General features: G+C 38.8%; 1 protein-coding gene across 11 annotated transcripts in view; it reads right to left on the bottom strand.

Moving 5' to 3' along the window:
• The window catches only part of MAGI2 (membrane associated guanylate kinase, WW and PDZ domain containing 2), a 1,470,566-nt gene that overhangs the window by 765,263 nt on the left and 678,737 nt on the right, over positions 1-26,566 (bottom strand). Inside the window, exon 1 of one of the 11 annotated variants that reach the window (XM_055283429.2) lies at positions 10,818-11,728. The exons of the other annotated variants lie outside the window; for them this stretch is intronic. The gene's annotated coding sequence lies outside the window, so the exon portion shown is untranslated. Of the gene's footprint in view, positions 1-10,817; positions 11,729-26,566 lie in introns of those variants that run through there. 11 annotated transcript variants of the gene reach the window in all.

The raw sequence follows: 26,566 nt of genomic DNA, 5'->3' as shown, positions 1-26,566 counted from the left end.
GCTTGAACCTAGGTGGTGGAGGTTGCAGTGAGCCAAGATCATGCCACTGCACTCCAGCCTGGGCAACAGAGCAAGACTCCGTCTCAAAAAAAAAAAAAAAAAAGGAAAGAAAATAAAGGAGATTGCTTTCAACAATTTCTCTGAGAGCACTTGCCTTTTATAACCTGTATTTTTTTTCATTATATAATATTTTTAAGGCTACATTGTCAGCTGGAGTGTAACAATGGTGTAAAAGTTCCAATATTAAAATTTCCACCCTGATAAAAAAAAGAACCACCAGGTAATGACAATTCTTAGAGTACTACAACTGGACTTTAATTCTCTCTTTTTTTTTTTTTTTGAGATGAAGTTTTGCTCTTGTTGCCCAGGCTGGAGTGCAATGGGTGCGATCTCAGCTCACTTGAAGCTCCACCTCCTGGGTTCAAGTAATTCTCCTGCCTCAGCCTCCCGAGTAGCTGCGGTTACAGATACGCACCACTGTACCTGGCTAATTTTTGTATTTTTAGTAGAGATGGGGTTCCTTCTCTATCTTAGCTAATGAAGTAACCCCCTTTCCTAGCAAATTCTGACATTAACCTTCCTTGACAATCTTATTGAGAAGTGGCCTAAAATTTGTTTTATTAGAAGAAGAAAGATTATGCGGGACACAAATTTCCAATTTTGCTTTGTATATCTCCAGGAATATTTTATCCCAATATGTAAGTGTGTGTGCAAGAAACATAAGGTGTTCATTAGCTTGTCCTCTTGAACTCAGCTGGGAGGAAGTCAAACAAATTGAAATCCTCAGTGTCTACTTCCAAGAGGTACCTGAGGCAAATATCTAAAAGATGATATTGGAAAAACGAGATTACCTCTCTACTCTCACCAAGGAGCCACTGGAACTTGGGTAGCCACAGCATCTGTTTATTTGTTGAATGCCTACAATGTGCCAAGCTATAGGAGATAATTTCTCATCCCCACCTCTAATGTCAAAACATTCTTACCAAGAATTATTATAATTTTCATCTTACAGAAGAGGAAAATGAGATGGAAAAACCTAAGGAAGCTGTCCAACTTATATGGTTAATGTGGGCCAGAGGCCAGACTCAATTCCCGTCTATCCTGTTACACTTCATTAGTAGCCAGTGTATATAACAGAAGTTGGTCTGGGAAGAGGTAAGATATTAACTTGTAGCAAGCTTCATTTCCCTCTCTTTCCCAGGACATGCAAGGCATGGGTGACTTGAAGAGAGAAATGATTCCATTCCATAGCTTGACAAAAGAAATAACCTTCCATAGTCATAATTTGTTTCTGAGTTATTAGCCAGGGTGAAGTCTACAAAATTGACCATAACTCCATAAAAAGGTTCTCTGTAATAGTATTTCCCAAACATCAATGAAGAACCATCTGGGGTTCTTGTTAAAATATGTAGATTCTGATTTTTTTTTTTTTTTTTTTTTTGAGACAGAGTCTTGCTCTGTCCCCCAGGCTGGAGTGCTGTGGTCTGACTTCAGCTCACTGCAACCTTAGCCTCCTGGGTTCAAACAATTCTCCTACCTCAGCCTCCTGAGTAGCTGAGATTACAGAAGCCCATCATCATGCCTGGCTAATTTTTAGTAGAGACGGGGTTTCACCATGTTAGCCATGCTGGTCTCGAACTCCTGACCTTAGATGATCCACTTACCTTGGCCTCCCAAAGAGCTGGGATTACAGGTGTGAGCCACCACGCCTGACCTAGATTTGGATTCTGTAAGGTAGGTTGAGGCCCGAAATTCTGCTTGTAAGAACCTCTTAGGCAACGCTGATGCTGGTCTATAGGCCATATGCACAGAACAGTGAAGCTCCAGGCAAAGATAAGACATGTCTCCTCACCTCCTCATTGCAATAGTGGCTGGAGTATGAAGGAGCACCAATGAGGAGCTCTCCACATGAATTTGGGCAAAAAATACTGACATGATGCATGGACTCTATCCAGAATTAATTTTTCCTGTATCAAATTATTTAGCCCAATTTTCTTTCATTGCTCACATTTGATACTTCAGAGTCTCTTAGAGAAAAATATTTCTGATTTCTAGTATAATTAACATTTGTTTTCAGCTTCAGTAAAATGGAGACTGCCAAGAACATGGATTAAAACAAGTAGAGATTTTTGGCCAGGCACGGTGGCTGTCACCTGTAATCCCAGCACTTTGGGAGGATGAGGCAGGCAGATCACCTGGGGTCAGGAGTTCAATACCATCCTGGCTAACATGGTAAAACCCCATCCCTACTAAAAATACAAAATTAGCTAGGCGTGCTGGTGCACACCTGTAATCTCAGTTACTCAGGAGGCTGAGGCAAGAGAATTGCTTGAACCTGGGAGGTGGAGGTTGCAGTGAGCTGAGATTGCACCACTACACTCCAGCCTGGGCAACAGAGTGAGACTCCACCAAAACAAAACAAAACAAAACAAACAAAAAACAAAGAAAAGAAAAAAACCAAAAACAACTACATAGAAATTTTGAATCATTTAATTTCAAAAACTTACATTACATTCTTCCTTGCACTATGTGAACAAGAAGAGGATCATCTCAAATCATAACTAAAATATACATGAACTATGTCCTACAACCTCTATTAGGTAATGGATATAGGAAGATAATCAAGAAAATGACTCCGTTTTGGGAAAGTATAGCTAGTGAGAGAAACAGAATTGTAAATGGAAAAGAATAATAAATTATGTGGTATGAATATGTGTGAACAGTTTTGGGGAACCACACATTTTTCCTAGGATTACTATCCAGGCAGTGACCTTCAAAGATACAGAACACCTGTGTCTATAACTAGCATTCTCTTAGAAGAAAACATTCCAGACAGTGAAAAAATGTGTAAATACCCATGGGCATAAAAGAACACAGTTTGGTTTGGTACACTGGCTAGAATGGTTGTTGAGACAAGTAAGAAAAAACTTCCAGCCTTCTTCAATAGAACTTAATTCAGGCAATCTCAGACATAGAGCATTCTATAGCTTGGGGAGAGAGAAACATGAGAAATGAACAATTGATAACTTTATCAAAGGCCTGCCAGTCACTGGTCATTGTTAAATGTGTTCTTTCAGGTTCGGGGGATATGTACTACTAATAGATATAGTAATAGTTTAATACCAATTTATTTGCTCCTGATTTAGATAAATGGAACTAGCAAATACTTTTCCTAAACTCTAATGCACCAATCATAAAAGAAAGACTTATGATTCCCAGAGTAGCAACTATATATTAGGAAATAAAAGTTACCATCTGCAGCACCATACAAAGGCTTGCATGCACAATGAGACTGAGTTATTGTAACCTGGGGATCCACACAGAACAGATTTTCATATACTACTAGCCAATCCCAGCTTCTTTTCACATTTGAAATAAAATAGGGGTAGAAATATTTTATTTTCTGAAGTATTTCTTTACCTTAGCACATACTGAAAGAGTAATTCACACAGGTGTGTGGAAGGGGTTGTCTATGATATTTCCAAGGGATGATTTATATACTCTGGCTTTTCTTTTACGACAGTGAGAACACCTAAAGGACTGTGTGTGCAAAATCTTCCTCCCAAAGCATGATTATAGTAACATAGCTGGCAAGAAGTCCTAAGCAAAACTCCACTCTTTAGACAGACATACGCTGAATTACCCTAAAGAGTCCAATTATCTCCATCTAAACAAGGAAAGCACAAAAAATAAGACTAATAACTTTTCAAAGGCTTTAACAATTCTTGCACATAACCTAGAATCCAACTACTTAAATGGAAATTGTATCAATAATTTATCTAGAAAGCTAGTTATAGGTTACCTGCCCTACTTACAAAATCAATTAATTTCAATTCTCTCATTGTTTCCTTACATGTATGCAGCTTGGTATTTTCCAGCTTCTGAGTTTTGTTTATTCTTTTCAGGGTTTTCAACAGAGAACCTTCAAGCCAGACACAGGGCTGAAACTGGAGGTTTAGTACTACTAAGGACATACTTTAAAATGATCCTTACATAGTGCTGTGGTTTAAGGACAACTGAAAGACCAGAGGGAAAGAATGTTTCTTCCTCCTCATGCTCTGGTGTGAACTTAAGGTTTCTAAAAAGTGTTAGGCTGACTGTAATGAAATGGGAATTCTACTGTCTATCAATAAGATGATGATATATTTATAGAACATGAGCCACAAGAGAGCTATACTGGGCACTTTCAATAAACCTCAATTAAAGTGATCAATATTGCTAAAAGAATCTTTAAAAGCACCTCTGACAGAAAACTTCTTTGAGATTAGTTTTAAATGCTGAGATAGACTAAGTACTTCAAGATATAATGGCAAGTGAATTCCAGTGTCCAGGAATATAATTGCTAACTGTCCTAACTTCTAGGGTCTCAAGGTTATGATTTAAATGAATAAAATCTCGATGAATTTGCGAATAAAAGGTATTTTTGCCTTTTATACTTAGGAAAGGAAATGTGAGTAGTATCTTAACACAGCTTGTGCTAAGTCCCATTGACCATTTAATGTTTTTTCCCCCACCCCAAATGTTAAACAGTTCTTCTTCCTCTCTGACAATTCAGATGCCACTTATTGGTCATAGTTTGCTTGAGATCCCACCTCTTTACAAATCCTTTCCTTTGTGCTCTAGTTTTATTAAAATCTGTACAGCCAAATACAGTTCTTGATTATAGACTCTTAGAGTAGTTGCCAATTGTTTTTTATAAGTCTTAGCTCCACAACTGAAAATAGCTTCCTACAGGCAAGCTTCGTGCTATGTTATGCCTCACAGCCTCCATATTAATAAGCAGAGTGCTAACCACTACATGATAATTTTGCTCAAAATGCAAATAAAGCTCACACCTTAGATGGGTTTTCAGGCCTCACAACTCATTACCAGCTTAGTTAGCAAAGCACAGCCATCTTCAGATGAGACCTAGAAGGGCCTGGATGCAAAGAACTAAAGGATGATCAGAGTGGGAGATTCAGGAAAAGAGGTACCTTAGGAGGAACGGAGAGGGAAAGACAGACTATGATTTTGCCAGCCTGATTCTAAATACTTGTTGATATGGACAGTAAAGTTCTTTTTTGAAATATCATGATAGCCAGCACTCAAGTGTGATTTCTTCCGTGGAAAATCCTGACAGAAGGGAGATCCTGGGACTGTCCTAGTGTATCCACCTATCAGGTTTCCAAACTATTCAACCCAGTGAAGAGAATTGCTCTTTGTTGAGCCAAGCTAGTTACAGTATCTTTTCCCACTATATTGGTGCCTTAGTATTCATTTATTCATTCAGTCATTTAACAAATGTTTAGTGCACATCTTTTTTTTTTTTTTTTTTTTTTTTTTGAGACACAGTCTCGCTCTTCTCAACGAGGCTGGAATACATCGGCGTGATCTTGGCTCACTGCCACCTCCACCTCCCAGGTTCAAGCAATTCTCCTGCCTCAGCCTCCTGAGTAGCTGGGATTACAGGTGTCCACTACCACGCCCGGCTAATTTTTGTACTTTTAGTAGAGACGGGGTTTCTGCATGTTGGCCAGGCTGGTCTCGAACTCCTGACCTCGTGATCTGCCCGCCTTGGCCTCCCAAAGTGCTGGGATTATGGGTGTGAGCCATAACGCCCGGCCCTAGTGCACATCTTGTATCTGAGTTGACATGATTTGAGGTCCTATAGATAGATATGGTTGTGAGCAAAATGAATTTGGACCCTCACTTTAGAAGGTCCTGCCTCCTGGCAGACAAAGACGTTAATCAAGTAATAACACTAACATGAAACTAAATATTGAAAAAAAACCCCAAACCCCTGATAAGTGTAATGAAGAAAAAGCATGATAAGCCTAGAGCACATTTTATAGCGAGAGCCAATTTAATGGCTGAGCAAGCAAAGTGGGTGGAAACGTGTTTTGGCAGAGGCACCAGCATGTGCTAAGGCCCTGAGAGGGAAGGAAATATGATGCATTCTAAGCTCTAAAAGGCTGTTCGTAAAGAGCTGTACGAATCCAAGACGAAGAATCCTCCCACACGTGGCCAGCAGTTCCTTAGCTTGGCATTTGAGCTTTTGTGGCCCTTTGAGTGAAATAACCCAGAGGGTTCGGTTCTCTGCTACAGACCAGAGAAAGCCCTCATCCCTGTCCCTTTCTTATTCAGCCGGGTTTGTGCTTTTGTGGGCAGTGCTTGGCAAAATCAATCCAAAGTTTTAGAACAAATCTTTGAGTGGCTTCCAAAATCACCTGGGATTTGTTGCTTCGTGGAGAAAGATAGAAACTTCAGACTGAGAGGATCTTAAAGATGCCTGAACTGCTTGCAGGACTGGTCTATTAGAGAGATTGTCTTATAGCAAAAGTGATCTCTTATTTAATATATTATTTCCTCCCCCAGCCCCAGATGGCAAAAAGGTGAACAAGTTGAGTAACTGGCTGTGGAATTTTAGCTGAGGTCCTATTAATACGGGAACTTCCTGAGCTATAATGCTTCAGCTGGAATCATCAGTTAAGTTTGTGTCTTCTCCTCCGTTGGCTAACTGGCTGGCAAAGAGCCTCTTACTTGACAGTAAACAGTATTGCTAGTTTCCTTAAACACTCTGAAGTTTGACTTACTTTACTGATTTAAAGAGAAAAACAACTATTCTGTGTTCCTCCACATGGTGAATATCACCTAAATTTTCAAACACCAATTAAGGACACTTTTTATATCATCACACTTATTGAATTTGAGGTATTCTTAGTGTGCCTAGGGAGAACGAGTAAAGAATCTGTAGGAGAAAACAGAATAATGCACTGCTTCCGGAAAGCAGGCTTATGTGACAGAAAGCCATCCTTGTGATGAGAACTAGGGAAAAAAACTAACCGTCCTACTGTTGACCTTGTATATTTTATACGTCTTGACATGCTTGAAATGTACAGTACATGTTTACTTTAACCTCTGATATCTGTGAAACGCTTACGTTGAGAATTCACATTATAACAAAGTTCTTTTTTTTTTTTTTTTGAGACGGAGTCTTGCTCTCCTTGCCCAGGCTGGAGTGCAATGGCACGATCTCAGCTCACTGCTACCTCTGCCTCCCAGGTTCAAGCAATTCTCCTGCCTCAGCCTCCCGAGTAGCTGGGATTACAGGTGCCCGCCACCACACCTGGCTAATTGTTTTGTATTTTCAATAGAGACGGCTTTCACCATGTTGGCCAGGCTGGTTTCGAACTCCTGACCTCGTGATCCACCTACCTCGGCCTTCCAAAGTGCCGGGATTACAGGCGTGAGCCACTGCACTCAGCCTATAACAAAGTTCTAACCTTTGTTAAGGTACACCTAATGCAGTCAAAAGGGCAACACACTTTTTTTTTTTTTTTTTACAATTAAAAATCTGTTATCTTCAGAGTAAGCAGCTGAGATCTTAGAAACAGTGCCACAAGCTGTGTGACTAAGAGCAAAAGCTGATTGCAGACACAGTAGAAGAAAAATGTTCCTGAAATTGAACATAAAATGAAAGTGTTTTAAGCTCAGTCTTTTATCATATCTGCTTATTTAATGTCATGTTGTCACCTAATAAGGCTTTTAAAAATAGAAAAGAGAGTTTAAGGTAGTAAGTAGGGTTCTAAAGTGACAGAGTAAATGGATGTGAGAAAGCAGGCCATTACTACTTAAGATATTCTCAGAAAGTTAGTAGCTTTGTGATTAAAAATGTTTCAAGAAGAATTCAGTTAGAGTAAAATATGTTTGCCTGAAGCTTAATTGTTTTATCAGGTTTTCCTTACATGCCACAGGCATCTCACAAATAACTAATGTATTCTTGGGAAATGTTCTGTTTTCCAAGCTCAAAGCTATAGGAATATAGGAATACAGACATTTATTTCAAAATGTGAATTTTTCTGTTTTAGCTCTCATTAAGAACTCATCGGCATCTTAAATGTTGTTCAGGTAGCACATAACTCTCACTGCAAAAATTTTGTTATTTCTGGATGTTCTCATTTCTCCCTTGATGGTTTCTGAGCTGTGAACTATTTTCTACATTTTAGTTATTTTGCAACTTTTAAAACAAAATTCCATTAGTGGGAAGTTTCTAAGATTGTGATTTTTTTATATGTACACATTACCTGGCTTAAATATGAGTGCCATCCAGCTTCTCCAAGAGCCAGCAAACTCTGCTCTTAGCTTTACAAACACGGTCCTCTAATTCTGAACATCTGAAATTTCTCTGGGTAAAACCACCTCACCTGTAGTCATTAACAATATTTAAGGGTGACCTGGTAATCCTCTTAGGAACTTTGAGATCCATGTTTTCATTATATCACTTCACCTATTGTTTTGTTTGCTGTTCTACTATAATTGCATCAATGTCCCCAAAGCACATCATGTACCATAGTCAGATTGTCTACATGTATAAAAGCAGCAATAGGATCTACATGCTGTATTAAAGTTCCATTTCCATTGTTCTACTAAAGAGGCAAATCTTATTGCCTCTGTAAGCTCTTTATCAAAATTTTTCTAAACAGACACCAAGAAAATCTGTGCTCTAATTCTCAGCCTATGGGAAGGTGCTCATGATGAAAACCTTTGGAGGGTTACCCTTCAGTGGAGCAAATATTATTACGCTTAAAACAGTTACGAAACTGTTTCCATGTTGTTAAAAGTATTGTACTCAAGTTTACTTGTCCTAGTGTGGAGATGACTCCATGTCATTTTGCAGGAAGGATTTGAAGTGTTTCCAAATTTCTATATTTCGGGAACTTGCATAAAATTTAAAGAATTATTATTTTTTCTGCACAATGCACATACTATTGCACTATTTTGCATCCTCACGCTCCCCCTCTCTAGTGGATAGTGCCTCAACACTGTACCTCTTGCCTAAGATATAAACCCTCTCTGTACTCACACAATCATCCTAAAATGCTATACAATAAAGAACCGATTTCGCACACCCCCAAACAACACATGCTCCTAATCAGTCCCTCAAACACATAGCTCTCTGCTAAAGCGCATCCTGCCTCTGCTGGCTGGAGCTTTCACAAACCAAAGCCTAAAAAAAGGAACAGTGTGGCTGCTGTAGCACCTCCACTCCCTGCTCAGTACAGGAATTCTTTAATAAGCACATGTGTAGTACAGGACAGTAGTACATTCCCTCCCTGCATTCTAGCGCGGGGACATATCTTTTTCCTTGCACAATGGATCACAATTCTAAAAAGGGAAAACATGATAAGATACAAAAACACAGCTTTTACTTTCAGAGATGGATGATACAGGCAAATATCTCTGTTTTTTGTTTTTTTTTTTTTACCGGTCAGCCCTCCCCAAAGTCCAAACGAAGCTGCCACATATGCATGGGTCTTTCCTTAAAGAAATTGTTTATGAGCCCACTTAACAACAAAGTGCTTTAGATCACATCCAAAAATATATGTAATCTACCCTTTTAAAAATGGAAACCTATGATTGCCAGAAATATATCTTCTGCAAGCTTTGCTCTGGGTAGTTTGTACTGAAGTAAAACCGTCACCACCCACTCCCCATTCAAGCCGAGATTTAAAAAGGCAGGCGAACAGAAAGGAACCACAAGTCAGTCCGTCCCCATCAGAAAACAGAGATCAGAGCAAATCACAATGCTGAAGAAAGGCTCGACTACTCAAAGACCATCTCCTCAGGACGAGACAGAGATATGGAGCCATTTTTCACTAGGTTCACAGGAAAATGTCAGCTCACAGCTGCTAGTGCACTGCCAGAGCGCATCTTAATTTGGTCCAAAGGGACCCAGCCAGTCACCCTCACAGAACATTTTCTTAAAGAGTCCTCATTACAAATGTGATTCCCTCAGCTCCGAGCATCTTCTTGCTATAGTCTGTGGCAACTGCATGGCACCGAATTGCATCCTATTCAGAAGTAAATGCTTCCCCCCATTTCCTCTTAACATCATGTGAATTAGACACTTCTGAGTCAAAGGGGAAAAAAAAGAGGAAGAGAAAAAAGCATCTCTTCCTACTCCCCACCCTTCTCCACGTTCTTGACTAATACCTCTGGGCAGTTTACTTCAGAATAGAGCAGATTCTTGACCAGGGCGCAATGGCAAATTGGCATACAAGGCTCTTGCTATCACGGAAAGCACAAGCAATGCTTTCTTTGTAAAAACACGGGAAAATACACACGCTGGAACAAAAGACACTCTATCGGCACAGCAAGAAACAAGAGAAATTATGTGTTTGTTTTACACACATCTGTACCCACTGGTTGTAAAAAAGGCTTTAAACCTATTTTAATTATAACACATTGTATTTTTTTCCCCAAACCAGGTCCCCATAAAATTAATTTTTTGAGCTTCAGCTCCAATAGGAGGTAAAACACACTCTGCTGGAAGAATACCTGGTGTGTGTCTTTGTTGATGGGGTGCCATTTCAAACTTATTATATTTGAAGTCAATTACGTGGGAAATAAAGACAAGGCAAATGCACTTGGTTCTCTGAATTATTCTGACATTAGAAGAAATGCCAAGTCAGCAGATATTTGCTGTTTACATTTCACAATAACCTAATCATGCATTTGCAGCTTTCTGGAGCAAAACGCTAACTGTTCTCCAAGCAGCCACCTGACAATCTAAGGCTGAAATATACATTCTGACTCGGAAGGAGACATCATGATGGCTCTCCACTGGCTGTATTAAACAAAAGCTCCGCAAACAAACGAGAGGCATTTGGCAAATGAAGTGAGAGTCGAATCAAGTTTAGGTTCACATCTGGTGGAATATGGCACTGCCTTCCCCAGGGGTTGAGGAGCAGAAGGGTTTGGAGGCTATAAATAGAACACACACACATATGCACATACAGATATTTAAGCCAGACCCGGGTCAGTTTCAGCTTACTAACCTAGAGCTCTGTTCAAAGGAAGCAGAGAAGCCGCACGTCCTCTCCCACCTTTCCATGGTCCTCAGTCAGTGTCTTCTCAAACCACCTGTACTGATCCAACCCATTCGCAGATAAAAATAATTTTCTTGATAGAAGTAGTCTCAGCTGAGCTTTGATTTTTCAACATGGATGTCTAGAATTTTCCTCTTTAAGCCAGACACAGCAACACAAAACTGCCGCTGAGCTCTTTTGTTTTCCCTCCTCTCAAAGATGAAGCATGCAGCACTTCTCTCTCTCTCTCTCTCTCTGTCTCCCTCTGCCTCTCCCTCTCTCCCTCTCCCTCTCTCTCCTTCTCCCCTCTCTCGCTTATGCTCTCTCCCTCCGTTTCCCTTTCCCCAACCCCCACCAGCAACCTCGCTCGCTTCCCGGTCAGTCAGGGGCATTTACATCTCTCAGCACAAGAACCTGTGTTATCTAAGCGCCTGTCTCTCACTTTTGGGTTTCCTCTGGGAAAGGGAGGGGGGCGGCTCTAGGTGAAGTCAGGTGACCCCTCCATTAAAAGCCAGTGAGATGGATGGAGTGTGTGAATTTTAATATACACACAGGCACATTTACATTACAAAGCAGTGAGGAAAATCTAGCTCCTAGAGATTAAGCATTTTTGTTTTTGCTTTCATAGTCCCCTTTTAGCAATTAAGAGAAGCCAGTATAGTATAATGAAATGTAATTAAACTTTTCAGTGTTAATAACAAGGCTGCATCCTTTCAGAATCATCCAACTGAACAATTCTTTTAAACTTGTAAGCATGACTGTTTCTTTTCCTTTCAAGGGTCAAAGAATCAGTCATTTTACTACTTACACACTTTTTCGAATTGGTCTTTTCTTTGACATCCATTTAAACTTATCTTGAAGTTAAGGACCATTGTAAAAGACAATAAAAATAATAATGTGAAAGGAAAAAAAATAAGTGACAAAAACACCAAAGCACATAGCATAGGTAGAAATCAATAGTTTGCTATTGTGGAACTAGATTCAATAATGAATAACGTTTTGCTCTGAGACAAATAATTTTTCCCTTCTCTGTTTCAGTGTCTCTGTCTTAAATAGAAAATAAATGTAATAAATATAGCAAGTATCCTCTTCTTGCCACCCAACCAAGCAAGCCTAGTAGAGAAGGGTGTCCAGATAGCTAAGACCACACAGCACCCCAGAGACAGAAACAACTGGAAAAACTTATGCTAACCTAGTATAGTATTGAAGATACATTTATAGTCTATGGACCTAGGCCCTAAAGAGTAAAGAGTAAATTTGACACCATCTTCTCCTCTGCTGCAACGTTTTTAATATCCAGTGGAGACCATCTCTTCTATCTCTACCACTGAATAGAAAAGATATGTAATCTGCTGTTAGGAATACTGTAAAGAAAAAGGAGATAATATCAATTTTCTTTCAAGGGTCGAAGAATCAGTCATTTTTCTGAACACTCAGATAAAAAGTGCTTTGTAAGGCTAAGTGATAAGTTATTAAAATGAAGACCAACAAGCATCAGAAGAAAACTCTTATTTGGTATTCGGTGTTCTATCCACAGATTCTTAATTCAGGAGCATGATGATACTGGTGCCTCAGCAAAAGAGGAAAATAGAGGAAGAGCTGACATAGAATCATGTTATCCTTGCCACAAAAGGTAACATTTCAAACTCTTACACAAACAGCCTCTCCTTCTTTCCAGAATGATGTCGAAGAATGTTGCATTTGCTGCTGGGACTGAGGACTCCAGCCGAAATACACCCAGTCCCCTCCATCAACACCTAAAATGAGTAAGAACTATTCACTGTTCTTGCTGGCTTTGTATTTGCAAAGCTTTACCTTGCATGGAAAAGATCCCATTTAAGCTTTTAAAATAAATTATATGCTAACTGGCTGCAAATTTAGCTTCAGTTTGTGCTACAAAAATTGGCACCAAAACATTGGACAATAAAAAAATCTTCCCTCGAAAAGTAAGTCGGCTTAGGCAAATTTAGAAAGACCTAAAATGTTATAGGAAAAAAACATAAAGGATTTCGCTTTATAGCTTCTAATAACCAAATCTGCTGTTCTTTCACCTTTTCTTTTTTCCCTCTAGCATTGGCTGTTTTCATTTTGCATTTATTCAGAGTTTTATTTTATTTGTTTTCCCTACTTCACCCGCTGGCTTTTGTTATTTTGGCCATGGAGTCTCTTTCCTTGAATGTGCAAAATGTTGGCAAGGACAGAGAGTGAGAAAGACATATTACCTTAGATCAGATCATTTGTGAACTTTAACCCTAACGTTAACTAGTGTATTTTCTGAGAAGACCACAGGCAGGACAGACACACCTAAGCATATCCAATACAGACACAACTTTCAGGCTCCAAGCTATTCTAACAGAGACTTGATGAACATGGAATATGGACTGCATATATTTTCTATTAAAAATAGAAAGATTGTGATTTAAAGAGGCCTATTAAAACTTACCAAAGACAGGCCAGTGCCAAAAAAAAAAGATTGATATAAATTGGCAAAAACAGTATAGCAACTAACGCTAGCCAACTTTTCAAAATGCCTTCCATTACTCAAGGAACAAACTAAAGTGCTGACAGAGGGTAGAATAAATCTTTACTAATGCACTCATTTATTCAACTATGTTGTTGAATGTTCATTGAGCACTTCTTTTGTGCTAGGCACCATACTAAGCACTGAGGGGTACAAGAAAAAGAAAACAGAGTGTTTTTCAGAAACTCAAAACATGTACCCATTAACATGTTATAGATGTTGGTACAAAGTGCTATGGAGTGTCAGAAAAAGAAGAAAAATTCTCCCTAAGGTGAGGCAGGACAGTCACATAGAATAGGTAACCCTTGAACTGAGCCTTTAAGTATGTGTCAGTTTTCTAGGTAAGAAAGCAAAGGCAGGGGGATTTCAGGCAGACGCAAAGAACACGAACAAACCTAAAGGGCTGCGAGTGATCTTAAATTTTCTGCCCAGGAATTTGTGCTTCATCTGAGATGCAATGGCAAGTTATTTAAAGTTCTTTGGCTAGACAATTATATGTTTTACAAAGATTATTTTAGCAGCAAGGTGAAGGGCAGATGACAGCAGTGTTTTCCAAACTTTCCTAATTATAAGAATTACCTGCAAGTTATAGTAAATATATATATCACTGGGTTCCACTCCAAATCTAGAGAAGTGCAAGAATATCTATTTTTAAGCAGTATTCCAGGCAATTATTATTATCATAAAATTTCTGGAAACACTGGTTTTGTAGTGTTTGCTGAGTACCAGAATCACCTGTACAGATTTTAACCAATCAAATGCAGGCCGCCTCTAAATTACTTGAATCAGAACATCTGGGGATAGAACTCAGAAACATTGTTGATTTTAATCTTCTAAGGTGGTTCCAATGCAGCCGAGGTCGGTAATTGTTGTTTTGGAGAGAGGCAAGACAGAAAAAAGACTATTTAGAAGCTGTCGTAGAGGATATTTGGGTGAAACAACAGAATTCAGCTAGCTCAAGTAAAGGAGTACTCATGCTACAAAAGGCAATATCATAAACATAGGAAACACAGTAATGCTATACGAAGCCTCACAGGAACTGGGGCTAAGAAGCCACTAAAAACCAAGAATCCTCTTCTCTCTCTCAGTGGCTGTATAATTTACTTCTTCGATTCTTCCTGTCTCTTATCCTGAACCAGCTTTCTTTTCTTGCATGCTGTCATCTCCAAGGCCATGTTGCCTTGTTAATTCTCATGTCAGTGCGCAAAGACTGGATTAGTTGGGCTGATTTCCTTAGTTTGTCACTGATCTCATCAGTTATAGCCAGAGTGTCTCATATTCACTTTGCAGGAGCTCTGGGCAAAGATTTTCTGAGAAGACCACAGGCAGGACAGACACACCTAAGCATATCCAATACAGACACAACAGTTCAAGCAAAAAATGCTTAAGAAGGCTTGAGTAGGCTAGTGGTAGAAGAGACTAAAGGTCCCAGATGCTTTTCAGAGGTGGAACTCACAGAACCTGGTGACTAACTGAATATGAGGGTATGGAAGAGAAAAAGTCACCGCAGAAGAATAAATATATCTTCACTTACTGCAGATGCTACATTATAATACAAACACCACTAAGGGACTATCCATTTTACTAGTCAGTAGAGGATATATATTTGGTTTTGAACTCCACACTTACATATATATAGAAGCCTAAAGGTTAGGGCCGGGCACGGTGGCTCACACCTGTAATCCCAGCACTTTGAGAGGCTGAGGTGGGCGGATCAGGAGGTCAAGAGATCGAGACCATCCTGACTAACACAGTGAAACCCCGTCTCTACCAAAAATAGAAAAAATTAGCCGGACGTGGTGGCAGGCGCCTGTAGTCCCAGCTACTCAGGAGGCTGAGGCAGGCGAATGGCATGAACCCGGGAGGCGGAGCTTGCAGTGAGCCGAGATCGCGCCACTGCACTCCAGCCTGGGTGACAGAGCGAGACTCCGTCGTCTCAAATAAAAAAAATAAAAAAAAGAAGAAGGCTAAAGGTCAAAGGAAGGCCAAAAATTAATCAGGAAATTTAGATAAATGGGCATAGTTACATAGAGAGTTCTATACATACCCAAGATTGTTATGAAACCAACTGAGAAACCTATTATCTCTCGCTGACACCAGGGACTTTTTCACACCCATGCTTTTGATTCCCCTTCCTGAAATGACCTCTCCCTTCTTTCTCCATCTATACTTTATCTATTTTATCTGTAACTGATAACATTGTGCATATGAATCTACCTCATCTCTAATACAGTTTAAATCTAAGGCATATAGCTATTACAACAGCAGCAGCAGCAGAAATAAAGGTACTAATATAAGGTTCTTATATTAGGGTTAAAGGATTTAGCTTTTTTAATTCTCACAATAAGTTAGAAAGCGAAGTCTGGAAAACCTAAAGAATTCACTAAAGGTCAGAAAACTAATAAGTGCAGTTTCTGGATGAAGACCCAACGCAACTGGTGCTACGCAATTAACACTGTATTGTATCTTATTCTCTAATCAGCTGGAAACCAAAATGTAGTTGTTGATTATATTAGTAGAGAGCACTGTTACTGTTTTGCTTTCTACTCTCTTGTGAACCTGCAAAAGGCTCAATTTTAGGAACTGGACTCTGTCTCTGGGTTTAAAGCCTTTCTCTGTCATTTGTGGGCTGTGTGACCAAAGTCAAGTCATCCAAACTCTCTGTACCTCAGTTTCCACACCTATCTTGTAGATTCACCAAGAGGATCAAATGAAATTTTATGTTTAGCATTTAGTACAATGCCTAGAACAATTATGTTCTCATTAAGTGTTAACTATTATTTTATTACCATTATTGTTGTTATTAACAAGTAAGAAGCAAAATTTCTATGTATCCCTCAATGAGACTTTCCTTATCCAGATAAAGGAGTGTTTACATAGCTTTCAGGTAGTTTATGTAGCATTCATTCATTCTAGTTTTACAGAGCTCCTGTTGATTTGATCAAATTAGGAAGCTACACTTACTACTATTTAACTAATCATAAACTACATATATTTCTTTATAATTGATCCATAGTAGATGGTCTCTTGAGACATTTATGATCTCCTTTTGGCAGGCAGAAAGTAGAAACTGCATAATTTCTAAAAATTCAGCACTTGCATTTTAGCAGTAAGCTAATTATTCATTTTTCTTAAAAAACAATTACATCTGCTTTACCTATAAACAAGTCCTTTTTCTAATTAATTATTTTCAATATTTCCATGGAACATTTCTGTACATTCTGAGATAAGTTTACTGGCAAACAAAAGTTCTTTTAAATATGCATGACACTTGTCAGTTAAGTGCATGTTTAGTGTAGATATGGTATTGTGCTCATGTAAAATCAAAACCAAATAAATACTACATCTTAGCTGACAGTGGGAAAAGTTCTTCATGGGAATTATGATGGTCGCATTTTTGCAAACTATAGGCAAGCATAACCTCGAGAAAATTATCTTCTTTTTTCAATGAAATAAGTTGTTGATCCTAACAGGTAAAGATTCTACTCTTGATGGTTTTGTGAGGGTAAACTAAATGATTGAGATATGATTGAATATTGAGTGTGTGTGCAGATTACTTTTGGGCTGGCAGCTATGGTGTTTGCAGAGCCTGGATCTATGGGGACTTTCTCACCCTGTCTCATAGGCTACTCACCTCTTTTTGACTGTTTAGGTCAAATTAATACATTTTCAGTCACTGTCAAAAGTGTACTGCTCTACTTGAAGATAGTTATATGTGGGTGCATGTATAAATATGATAGGAAATAGTTAAAGTTTGATTACCCCATTCTAAGGGAAGAAAAGCAAAAAGGAGAAAAATCATGCTTTGGGTTTTTCTTTAATCTTAACTAACCAGCCAAAGTATATGTTTTAAGAAAAGCTTTTAAATACAGCACAATGTCAAAGAGGCAGAGCTTCAGCGACCTTGACTTCACTATTTTCTAGCTGTGTGGTAACACATAAATTACTCATTTGTAAAACAGTGCTCATATCAGTTGTATAGTTATCAGGCATTAAATGACATAATGCATGTAAGGAGCTTAGCACAGTGCCTGGTACACCATCACCATCATCACCACTACCACCACCATTATCACCGTCACCATCAATATCATCATCACCACCATCATCATCATAACTACTACCATCACCACCACTATCATTATCTTCACTACTATCACTATCACCATCATCATCTTCCTCCTACTCATCATCATAGCCAAAGCTTGTCATGTACCAGACACTGTTCTAAGTAAGTACAAAGTAAGCGCTAGCTTTCACCATTATTATTACAATATTTTCTTTTACTGGCTTCAAGTTATGAAATTGCATATTTTGAGCCAATTACCTTGATATAAAACACACTATCATATTATAATGGGCCTAGTCAAAGTAAAGGCATCCACTTAAATACCTTCCAGTACATAAAGTAAAATGGAACATAAAATGCTTTCTCCTTTATTAGTCTTTGGTCACCATAAACAAGTCTCAGGATAAGTTGTTGCACACTGAAGGACCACTCTAGATGATTTCTAAGTCCTCTGAAGGTAATTCATCATATATTAACAATCCACATGAGAATATGCTTCATATGACTGAAAGGACCAAAGCACAGGTAGAAGGGCTGTCTGTACCCAGCGATCATGAATAAATTCCTTTCTTGAGCTGCTCTTTATGGATTTGCATTTCTGATCTCATAATGAATCATCCCAGTTTTGATTTCTGCAAGCCAGGCTGAATTGTGATCTTTTGTTTTCACCAGAGGATCATGCTTTTCCATAATCCTTCATCTACATTACCTTGTGAACCCAATCACATGGGCATAATGGGGCAAATACAGAGTCTCCTGCTTAATGAGACAACGTTTGCCAGAGCTGAGCCTGGACAAAATTTTGAAGTGAATGCAGCTTATTGTCCATACCTTCCACCTTCTTTTCTCCACACTTTAATCCACTCAGTGTCACTTTCCCCATTCCCTTAGAGTCCTTCCTGCTTTTGATTCTCACCTTATAACACGGTCAAAATTCAGTAGAATAAACTGTGCAAATTAGTATGTGTTATCTAAAGTAGGGCTACTTTTTGTCTTGGTGACTGGATGGTTTGTATAATCTTAAAAGTTAAAAACATGCCTTAGAAGTAGAAACTAAAAATAATTTATAGAACATCTAAACTATGGCCTAAAATGTCTATTTAAAGGGACTGAATTAACCGAGCATATTTCCCATGAACTCCAATTTCAAATTAGAGTAAAGGAAAATGAAAAGCATGGAAGCTATATACTCTGACTTGAGTAACCTAGCACTGGAAAAAGAAAAATTGGACAGACGCCTTCGTTTTTAATCAAATTCTACCACAAACTGTGTGACTTTGGGCAAGATAACTTAATGGCCTTAAATCTTAATTTCCTCACCTGTAAAATAGAAAATACAATATCTAATCTCTCAGGTATATTGTGAAAAATACATATAATTATAAAATTACTAGCACAGAATCTAGCATATAATAGTTTCTCAGGAAACAGGGCTTTCCTTTTCAGCCTATTTTTTTTTTTTTTTTTTTGAGATGGAGTCTTGCTCTGTTGCCCAGGCTGGAGTGCAGTGGTGTGATCTCAGCTCACTGCAACCTATGCCTCCCGGGTTCAAGCGATTCTCCTTCCTCAGCCTCCCAAGTAGCAGGGACTACAGGCGCGTGTGCCACCATGCCTGGCTAATGTTTTTTATTTTTAGTAGAGGTGGAGTTTCAATGTTGGCCAGGCTGGTCTCAAACTCCTGACCTCGTGATCTGCCTGCGTCGGCCTCCCAAAGTGCTGGGATTACAGGCGTGAGCCACCGCGCTGAGCCTTCAGCCTTTTAAAGTAGTCATTCACCCACCAAACAGCTACTTTTTTTTCCCCAGGCTTGATCATTGTCCACGTGACACCTGATCTGCCCACATCTCCTTAGTTCACCTGACATTTGCATGAATATCTTTCACTATTTAAGTAAGATGTGCTCTTGCAGAAGATCTAAATTTTAGTCAAGTGATCTACTTTCCTGAAGGCACCTGAGCAACTTAATAGAACCAAAATCAAATTTAATTGGATTAAGAAGAAGGGAAAGATGAAGAAGAAGAGAGAATAGAAAAGAGGGAAGAAAGAGAAGAAATAGCTACCTGCTCTACCTAGAGACCAGAAGATGGTACCACAGAATAGTTGAGAAAGTTTTGACTGAATCACTCTGTTAGGATTAAGGAGACTTACCCTGGATAACTTGTTTAATGTCAATGACCTTCTCTTTGAAACACAGATATTGAACTTTTTCAGGAACTCATCAGGCTCATATATTTTGGTTGTAGGAGATTAAGAAGTTAAACATTTCTTGAGATTTCAACATCAAACCCTATTAGTCCATGACACTGGGAAGTGAGCTCCCATTGCCGCAACCTGACTCTATGACAGACTCTGCTATGTGCAACGTCCCTTTCAATCCCCATGGTGATGGTGCTATACCCATTTTAGAGAGGAAGAATTTTTGGGTCAGAAAGCTTAGGTGACTTTCCCAAGGTCAAAGAGCCAAAGGGACAGAACAGGGATTAACACCTTTCAATACAAAGCCCCCAGGTACTTTTTACTGCACTATGCTGCCACCCTCTGGGACAGAAATTAGGAATAAAGATATTAAGAAATCAAACCTTAATTAAATGACTCTGCAAAACCGTTGCAGATAAATGTGAACAGTCCGCAACAGTCATGGAAACTTGAGAAAAGAATGCCTGTTATGACAATGTGTACTGCTTAATGTTTAAAAACTGGCTCTATGAAAAACAAGCAAACGCACTGATTTGTATCACTTGCTCATTTTTGTAGAGTAAATATGCCCATTATGGCAAATTTCAAGCTATCAAGTTAAAGCCACTGAACTGGATTTGGGAAAAGATATGCGCAAATGTCTCTTTCAAGACAGTGCTAGCCACCTCCAGCACCCCACTCTGCATGTGTAGATTTGTGTGTGTTCATGTGTGTTTTTACCTGAACTTATAATGCCACTTTCTGTAAAAAGCAAAATATCAGTTGAAACATTTTTCTCGTTAGTAACAGTAACTATGAGTATCATGAGTTTCAATTATGCCCTAATCAGTACTCCCACATTTTTTCAAATTATGCAGATTACTAGTATTTCTCTTTCAGTTCCATAATATAACTCTCAATAATCCCAGCAAATAAAAGAAAACAAAACCCCATGCTCCCGATCTTCACCTCATTTTCTACCACATATTGGATGGTTCTTATATAACTTTTGAATGAATACCTTTCAAGATTTCATATGAGATGTGTGAGACTTTCAAAGAACCCAAGGCGGTGCTCTTCCAGTAAAACCAACAGGTGTTAATTGGAGTATTTGTCAGTTCTGTTTCAGTACCGGGCCATTAGGGAAACCTGAACAGAAAGGGAAAGTAAACTGTCCTACGGCCTGGCCTTTCTTACTCCTCACCTTCTTAAAGTGCCATAACTGCTTGAATTCCTCTAGAATAAAAGTAAGATGACTGACAAGTTGTAGGAAAATTGCATGCATAATTTACATTACTTGCACCTTGAGCAAGCAATGGCATTGTCATTTGTGTAGATGGCCTCACAAATGATATTTGGATAGATTGTTTGGAGAATGACTTCTGATTACTGAAACAATTTACTTCATCTTATTCATTTCTTCTGATTGTGAGATACTGTGGTAAGAATATAGCAGAGGGATGGCCGGGCATGCTGGCTCACACCTGTAATCCCAGCACTCTGGGAGGCCAAGGCGGGTGTATCACGAGGTCAGGAGATCGAGATCATCCTGACTAACACGGTGAAACCCCGTCTCTACTAAAAAATACAAAAAATTCGCTGGGCGTGGTGGCGGGCACCTGTAGTCCCAGCTACTCGGGAGGCTGAGGCAGGAGAATGGCGTGAACTCAGGACGCACAGCTTGCAGTGAGCTGAGATGGCACCACTGTACTCCAGCCTGGGGGACAGAGCGAGACTCCGTCTCAAAAAAAAAAAAAAAAGAATATAGCAGAGGGTTAAATGTGAAGAGCCTACTACGTAAAAAAAATTTGCACAAAGGCTTGAATTATTGCCCATGTAAATGTGCAGAAATTTCTCCCCATCTACTAAATAAACAAAAAAAGAAAAGATGCTTAAAGCATCTATGCTATTTAGGGAGAAAATGGGAACTAAATTGAGGAACAACTTCCCTCTTCAAGATTTATGCTAAAGGAAAGAAAAAGAAATACCCTACATATTCAGTTGTCATCTATAGGACAATATATTTCTATAGGAAAGGAATAGCTTATATAGTAAAAAATTATATTAGAAACTTTAAATGAGAAATAATGCTTTTATAATAGAAGAAATAATGCTTTAGGACAAAATTAAAGAATGTTAACATCAGAAAAAAATCCTAACCATTAGTGAGGTAGGTGCCAGAAGAGGTCACTGAAAGAAATTGGGTATTAAAGACACTGATGAATTTTTACCTTGAAATCTTACAGAACAAAATGTAAATATCTTCCTTCAATTGTTTTATTTCTTACTAATAAAGAGCTAGGTTAGAGTAACCCCTTGGAAATTCTTACGTAATTCTTTAAAATTCTACATGTTTTAGGCAACTTCATAAATGATGAAATAGAGAAAGTAAAATTAAAATCAAAGTGTGGTTCAGATTTTTCAAAATTCAAAACAATTTCTAAATATTAGAAGTTACCTTAAGAAAAAAGGTTCATTTCTAATGAGGTGAAAAAGTAGCACAAAATGGAGTCAGAGATGAGCTTCCTCCAATTCAGGAGAATGTTGGCAATTAAGTGATAACTTGAAACAGGGCAGCTGGAGTTGGAGGAGTGAAGAGGAAAGATTCACCATAAATCCCTTAGGTAGAACAAACAGGTCTTAGTAAACAAGTGGATGCAAAGTCATGGACAAGGGCGATTTGACGGGGACTGGCTTCTAGCTTGGTCTTTCCATTCTTTGCTGTTCCAACTTCATTTTGCCTACCCACAGTAGGCGGAGAGTCAGTGCGGGGCAGGTGAGTCCTTTGATAAAGGAGTGGGGAAGAAATGAGTTGGATGTTAAACATTGTGAGTGTGGAATCCTTGACAGAAACTGAGTTGGAGAGGTTCAGAGCTGGGAATGCAGATTTAGGGATCCCCCAGGGCATAACTGAGCCCTCTAGCTGAAGTGGGTTTAATGGGTCATATCAGCCAGGAAGGGCCTAGGTGCAAAGAAAGAAGAGAGAGAATATCAATAGTTGAGAGGTGAGAAAAGATTTGAAGCCATTAAATGACACTGAGAAAGACTGTCAGAAATAAAGAAAAATAGGGGATGGTGACTGTCACATACAGACTGCCTGTGGGCCAAGCAGATATGGCCTGGGCAAAGCTGACACACGTGGTGCCAAACAGCATTTTTGTAAACTTTGAGAGTACTAAGCAGATCCCTCTGATGAGAGACTGTAAGGGAAGAAGGCAAAAACACATATACTTCAGTGCTTCTAAACCTGTTTATCTCTCAGACTTCTTTTGGGAACTTTAAGAATACATATTCTGGCCGGGCGCGGTGGCTCACGCTTGTAATCCCAGCACTTTGGGAGGCCGAAGCGGGCGGATCACGAGGTCAGGAGATCGAGACCACGGTGAAACCCCGTCTCCACTAAAAATGCAAAAAAATTAGCCGGGCCTAGTGGCGGGCGCCTGTAGTCCCAGCTACTCGGAGAGGCTGAGGCAGGAGAATGGCATGAACCCGGGAGGCGGAGCTTGCAGTGAGCCGAGATTGCGCCACTGCACTCCAGCCTGGGCGACAGAGCGAGACTCCGTCTCAAAAAAAAAAAAAAGAATACATATTCTTAGACTCCATCTCTGGAGATTTTGATTTGGTAAATGAGATTCCTTATCTCATGTCATTTCTTCAATTTTGACAATACTTGAAAATGATTCTTACTTTTTTTTCTTTTCTTTTTTTTTTTTTTTTTTACATTTTGTATTATCTTCCAACTAGTCTGCAGACATCTTGATGGCAAGGATGGATTCCTATCCTTTTATATTCCCCACAGCACGTAGCAGAGTGCCCAAGAAAAATATTAGGTGCTCAGTAATATTCACTAATATGTGAGAGTTAACTGATCATGCGATGGCTCTTCAAGATAAAATCCTCAAGGTGATCAATAAGAATTTTGAATGTAGAGATTTAGACACATACATGAATAAAGATTTTAGTATCTTTTACTAACAAAACAAACAACTTTTAATGCTAAAATAAAATCTGAAATGACCAGTCGGAGAAAAAGGACTGTTTTCCTGACATAAAGCCATGTCAGCTTTATTTTTGGAGGATGTTGATTTAACTTGGAGACAGTTAAATGTGTCAGTCTGAAGGTGTATGTGGGTTCATATGATGAGAAAAAAGAAACATAATTATAGATGTCTCTTGATAGCCTTTTCATTTACTGTGCTATTTTGGAAAGAGTATGTTTTTAAATTGGTTTCTTGTGTTTTTGGATGGGAGTTCCGCTGTACAGGAACCTGGAGCTTTGCCCCCTATAGATTTTCTCCATTGGAAATCAATAAAGTGTAATTGAATTACAATGAGTGAATCCACAAGTTGTCAATTTCTGGCTCTCAGGTCGAGGAACTCTCCTTCCTCAAGCAACCACATCCACCAGTGCTGAGTTCCTGACCCTAGTTTGTAGACAGCAGTGCTGTACTGACGAACACCTGTGTACATTGTTAAATAGCAAAATAACTACTGTAGTGAAATCACGTTTAATTTTAGGAATTGAAGAAAAACTCACCATATTTCTATTTTAGCACACAGGATGTGGCCTACTTCTTTAAAATGTCAAGCTTAGAGACACACATATTTTATTTAAAGAATACGGAAACACCCGTTTTCTTCTTTGACTGAGTCTGGGATATAGCCCTTTTTCAATCAGGAAAAAAGAAGTTGACATGTTTTTGGAATGGTCATACTAATTGCATTGACATAGTGTATCAGGGAGCTTTCAAAGATATTATCTCATCTGATCATTATAACCATCCAATTAGGTAGATCAAGCAAGTCGGATCATTCCAGTATTTCAGATAAAACAGAAGCTCAGAAAAGTTCAGATCAAGTGTAAACCATGTCAAATGTTTTAGGTGTTTTTTTTTTTTTTTCTTACTAATGTTGGGGCTCAGGAAACAATATCCCAAAGTATGGCACGTTGGCGTGCTGAGTACTTTGGAATAAAGGATATCGGAAGACCTCAGAAGCAGCCCCAGAACCACGGTCTCTCTGACCTTCTCTTCCCCTCCTGTCTCTTGCTCTTCATTCTCTCCAGAAGTAAGTCATAGAAATCAGAATTTCTCTTCCTCCAAGCAGGTCATAGAAACCAGAACCCCTATTAGCCAAAGCTAGTCATAAAAACTAGTTATCACTCTAACTTTCCCCACCTTTCATCGAGGGGTTGGCCATAAAGACATTTCTCTGACTTAACCTTGTCCGATAGTAGGTCATAAGACCCTGATTCCAGAAGGGTGCTGCCTTATACCCAGGAGGAAGAAATGCTATAACAGAGGCCAAAAAAAATCTGGACAGGTCTTGCTGGGTTTCTCCACTCAGTCTATTAGCGTTAGATCATACTCTTTTTGTCCAGTCACATTTCTACACGGATGTCTATTCTTCATGAAGACTAAGCATAAAAATGGATAGTTTTCTCTGTATATTTGGGTCTTTCTGATGGCTGCTGTGTCAAGTAAAACTTTGATTAAATAAATCTGTTATGCTTTTCTCTTGTTAACCTGTCTTTTGTTACAGGACTGTTGGCTGTGACCCTTAAGAAGGTTGAGAAAAGGTATAATCTTTCCATCTCTACACCCTTAAATAATGCAATAGCTTAGAACTATTTTTTTGCATCATTCTAAAGGTTCTTGTTAGGCGTGCATGGTGCCTGGCTAAGATTAACAGGGCTTTCTTCATGTATATATGTAAAGTTATTAGGGGATAAATGTTTATATTACCCTGTACTTATAACTATATGCTCACTAAACAAAATTCAAATGAAGTAATAAAGTTATCACCCTAGAGCTTTGTTATAACATAATTTGAAGCTATCATTTAACTTCAGAAAACCCAAACAAAATGAAACTAATTAAATATTTTAAAATGAGAGAAAAATCTACATCCAAGGAATGCTTTTAATTTTGTTTTGCTTCAAGTTAGTTTGTTTAAAAGTCAATTAGATTTATGCAAGCCAGGATTTGCAAACAAAATGGAGATTGGCTCATTTTATTTTAGAAACCATTTTTATTGGTTTTTATAGCCCAATAGTACAAAACTGTGTAAGTATTCTATTTTAATTTTTACAAATTTGGAAAAGTATTGAATTGAAAAGCTGTTAAAAGCTTTGTAAAATGAATTGTCAATTTTGCCATCATGTCAGAGGTACTGCCTTTGATGCCACTCACTTTTCTGCTCTGGGGATATGTGTAACATTTTTTTTTTTTTTATTTTGGCACTCTGTTATTTGTTTCCGTTTTTGGGATTTAAAACTATGTCATTTACTCACATAATTGCTTCTCTCATGGTTATATCTTTACCCCTTGCTTTTGAGAAAGCCATACTATTTATTTCTCCTCTTTCCTGTCTTCTAGGTGCATCATCTAACTTATTTGAGCTAAGTGTCCTTATCTATAAAGTGAAAAGTTGGACAAGATATTCTTTATGATCTCTTTCAATTTTAAAATGTTACGCAATTTTAGAGAAAAGCTGAAGGGTCAACCAATACGGTGTGACACCAAAAGACAAATATGAGGAGAGTCACTTTTTCACTCTCTGCAAACTCTGCCTGGACACTTCCCTGGTGAGATTTCATACACTAGACAAGAACACACTATGAATGTGAGACAGAGGGAGACAGAGGAATGAAGGAGAGAGATAGTGAAGCAGGCTGGGAGAGAAACAGAGAGGAGGCGTCTACTGGACATTTATGGATTGCATGTGTATTAGAGGTGGTAATCAACCACGATTATCACCCCCCACAACCCCTGATAGATTCTTGCCTCTCTGTTAAAAGGAGCTCTATGTTTCTAGTGCTCAGAAAAAAAAAAAAAAAAAACCTTAGTATCATCTTTGCCTCCTCTCTGTCTCTCACTCCTCGCAGCAAATCCTGCCAGCTGTACCTTCAAAATAGATCAGAATCTAACCCCTTTTCACTACTCCCACACCCAG

This window comes from Symphalangus syndactylus, chromosome 6, assembly GCF_028878055.3.
Source record: "Symphalangus syndactylus isolate Jambi chromosome 6, NHGRI_mSymSyn1-v2.1_pri, whole genome shotgun sequence".
Lineage (NCBI taxonomy): Eukaryota > Metazoa > Chordata > Mammalia > Primates > Hylobatidae > Symphalangus > Symphalangus syndactylus.
Note: the sequence above shows the minus strand (reverse complement) of the source record. Positions and strands in the feature narration are given on the sequence as shown.